Here is a 4,574-nt window from a genome sequence, read left to right as displayed (position 1 = left end):
TGATAGGTATTAAGGAGAGCACTTGAAATGAGCACTGGGCATTATTTGTAAGTGATGAATCACAATTCTGCTGAAACTGATGTTACACTATTTGTTAACTAACTAGAATTTAAATAAGAACTTAAAAAATAACCAGGATACCAATACTAAAACTATATAATTTTATTTAGTTAGGTTGTAGAACTTAGATTTTTATTATATTATTATTTTAAAATAATTGTTGAGTAGACAATGGTTAGAAAATAAAACAAGAAGGGAATGTAAGCACTATTTCTCAAATAGAAAACAAACAATTTGCACCTGAATTATGTTTGTTCCACGTAAAAATGTACATGGCTTGGTTCTACTTCAAAGAAATTAAATCAGCATCTATGGGGGAATAAGCTTATTAAAAAGAACTCTTATGTGCACATACACAATACACACATATAAAACATCATCTCTGAGATATGTTCTGTGTGTGTGTGTGTATGTGCTGCATATTACATTTTAAGAACTGTTGCTCTGAAAGAACAGTCATTGAACTCCCAGGAACCAAAGAAAGAATAAATATCTCCCCAAGTATTTCTTGGATTATCTATCCAATTGAGCATAATTAATAAAAATAAAATGATATGAAGAGAACAAATAAAACCTAACACGTCTTAAACATAAAATATAATAATAATAAAACAAAACTCTGATGGGATAATCTTAAAAAGCAGAACTGATTCCATCCAGTGACCAAAGGTCTGAAATAAATACTTCCTTAGTGTACAATTATTCAACTAAATATTGCATTAAAGAATATGGAAATCTGTCCAATAGTGAATTTAAAAGTCACCACTGAAACTGCTGGCAGTGGCTTAACTTGGAAATTAAACATTTTAGCATTATCTATAATAATAATGCCCTGTGAACCTCTGAATTTCTGAAGAGAGCTACATTAATAGCTGAGTATCTTTTAATTGTAACTGTCTGCTTTTAAATTTTAATAATGCAATCTCTTTAAGCACAGCCTTCAAGTGTCCCCTTGTTTAAGGATGATGTTAAAGTTTCTTTTGTCCTTCACTTAATATAACTTGGATAATGCTTTGTGAAAAGGGTTAATCTAATTTTAATTAAGTTTATTTAATTAAGCTTCAACGCGTTATAAATAATTGAATATCTAATGGAAGTCAGAGCTGCAGAGAACCAAATCATTTTTGTGACATGCAATACTTAATTGGAAATGATATAGTGTTCAGGAAATGAATTGTTGTTTGAGAGATGACATGAAATGCTGTATAAAACACCTTTAGATCAGATTTCAAAGGTATTTTTTTTTAATTCTAAAGTTCAAACTAAGTGGTTCCTGAAAAAAGAATTGGTTTTATTAGGATATATTTTAATCATTTAAATTTTTGTTTCAGAAAGAAGCAAAGAGAGACAGGTGAGGAGAAAGCCAGATCACTTAACTGTTTAACAATTAAGTGATGCTATCATAATGCATCTAATTCAATATATATAGTTGAGATATGTTACTGAGAATTTTAAATCAAAATGTATTTTAATGTGTTGTTGTTGTTATTGTTGTTGTTTTAATGTTTTAACAAGGGTAACAGTTGCCAATTAAGATCAACTTTTCTACAATTACCTCTAAGCTCAGTTTCTAAATATGCATATTTATTCAGCCATCCTGAAAAATCCGTGGATCTAAAACTAAAACAGAGTCGCATATGTCGGGGACAAATTGGGAGTTGGCCAACATAGGTGCATTAAAGAAAATGAAACTTAACCTTACCTAATACAAGATGCAGGAATTTACAGCTTTTCTCAGAAATCAGCACAGGACCCAAGCCAATCGCCAAATGCCAAATCTGTTCACTTCATCTCTAGGCCTTCCCTGTTCCCTCAGCCGCCCTGAACCAAATAAGGAAGACCACCCGGCAAAACAATCACCTGAACAAGCCAAATGACTTTCACATTAACCCCATAAAAACTTTCTGGTCACTGAGCAGCTCAGAACTCATTGTTCCTGCAGTGTTAAGTTTTCCAGCTTGCAGGATGAAACCTTTGCAATGAACTCTGAACTCTTTATGTATGTATGTATGTATGTATGTATGTATGTATGTATGTATTTAGCTTTGTTTTACTTGGTGAGCAGAGTTTGGTTTTTGACAAAACAAATATTGACTTTATTCATCATAGCACTTTAGAATGATAAAGCCCAACAACTGGTATCTCAACAGCTAGACAATTATTTGTGTATGGGTTTTTCATATCTGAATAGATTTCATTTCATCTGGTCTACTAAAACAAATTTTAATATCTGGTTAACTGTAAAGCAGCTGTTCAGTAGGTAAAATTTTGAGAATTTCTTTTTAATTAGAAAACATTTTGAGTTTTGTGATACACTTTTACTTTAAAAGTGGATGTATTTATAATAATGCAATCATTATGAACAACTTTCCTTGAGAAAAATAATAATTATAAAATTTCTTGACTTAAAAAAAATCTTTGTCATAATTCACCTGACCAATAAAGAATTTACAATAAAACAATTTCATTAAAAATGTTAGAATTAGCGGTACCTGGGTGGCTCAGCCAGTTAAGCTTTTTACTTTGACTCAGGTCATGAGTGAGTTTGAGCCCCACATCAGCTCTCTGCTGACAGTGCAGAGCTTGCTTGGGATTCTTTCAGTCTGCCTCTCTCTCTGCCCCTCCCCTACTTGCACTTGCTCATGTGTTCTCTCTCTCTCTCCCTCTCTCTCTCAAAAATGAATAAATGACCTTTAAAAATGTTAGAATTCTGTAGAACACAGATTTTATATTTATAAAATATATAAATGCATAGTTAATCTGGATGTTATATATGAATTTCAACATTCTATGTGAATTTAGTACCAACCTGGACAATTTCAGTGTTATTAATGCCATCACTATTCCCATATTTAAAATTTTAATTGGCAATTTTTAAAGGAAAATTACAAACTTTCAAAGGAATACTGCGTAGTCTTGTCAAATAAATCAATTTGTATTTTATTTAATTAATACATTTAGCTAATAATCAAGAAAAACAAATATACTATTAACTGTTTAACTGATTGCTATTAGTGATTGACAGAATACTGAAATTAAGTTGAAATGTCAAATTAATAATAGTTGTTTATTTGAATAGGACAGAAACTTATGTAAAATAATCTGTACTGCATTTTGGAAAGGATTTTTTTTTAAGAAAAATCATTCTTTTTCATGAAGACATAGTGACCATTTAAAAATTATTTTTCTACTTACAAATTATGTGCAATATTTTTATAATGTTGCTGTGTTTGTTTTTACAGAGCGTATCTCTTTACAGTGCATATTTACTACAGGGCATATGTACTGTAATATTTCCAAGAAGGATACTATCATTTTAATACTAGTGACCATTTTAAAACATCAAAGGTTAGAGTGGTTAATTGAATTTCGTTTAGCTAGATGAGATTTTATTCATTATTGAATGCAATCTCTTTAATTTATGCATTAAAAGGATACTCTGACAGGATGTGACCTGTTAATGAAAAAGAAAAGAACTAGGTAAAATCCAGATTGAAGATAACACTCAAAGTCCTAGAATACCAGGCCATTGCTCCTTTCTTATACACTTTAGCTTTCTTATGATGTCAATCAATTAAAACCTAATATCTGATATAGAAGCCAAAATACTATATTTTAAATGTTCTATTCAAGTTTCATCAAATCCCACATAGCTTTCATGTGAAAAAGCTAACTTTTATTGAGAAATACACAAGGACTTCAATCTAATAGAATTTGGCGTAAAATAAATTGTTATAATTTGAAAGATTCTTCTGTTACTGATTTAACTAATTTTCTATGAACGTGATTAAAAGTTACTGTTACCACACAATACTATTTATTCCTTACTAAAGATACTAAAGGCTCTCTTTTCTTTTTTTTTACCATGCAATCTGAAAAATAAATGAGAAAATGACTGTACTTTCCAGACCAACAGGAGTTTTCATCAATGTTTCAGTTGCTCTATGCAGCACTATAAATATCCTCACAGCAGAGATTAAATTAAGAATCTGAAAAATGCAAGCTAAAAGGACATCAACAGTTTTGAAAAGAAATTTCAAATCCTAATAACAAAAATCTGCAGTACCACCAGAGTAAGGAAAACTATAAAAACAAAAACAACAAAAAACAATTTTAATGAAAATTTTATAAAATACACAATGTTTTATGTATTGTGAATTTGAGAGACTATGGTCAATAAACAAAGGCTGGACACAAGTAAGTGAGTTAAGAGGCCAATTCCCAGTCTGCAAAGTGCCTACTAGTATAAAAAGGGGATGCCATTTTATATGGATAATATAGAACATTATTTATATCCTATAAAATAACATATAAATATATAGGAACATATATAGGTACAAATCAACCAATTATCCACATTTAAAATTTAAAATAAGCCAAGAATCACATATAACTTCATAGTCACTGGTCATGCTTCTAATAAATTATAGCGTCAGAAATAAATATACCTTTCGACATTAAATTGCTACACTACCATTATTAGAAAATGACAGAATTGATATTCCATTGTCTGA

This window comes from Panthera leo, chromosome A1 (genome assembly GCF_018350215.1).
Source record: "Panthera leo isolate Ple1 chromosome A1, P.leo_Ple1_pat1.1, whole genome shotgun sequence".
Classification (NCBI taxonomy): Eukaryota; Metazoa; Chordata; class Mammalia; order Carnivora; family Felidae; genus Panthera; species Panthera leo.
The sequence above is the reverse complement of the archived record's forward strand: the minus strand, read 5'-3'. Positions refer to the sequence as shown.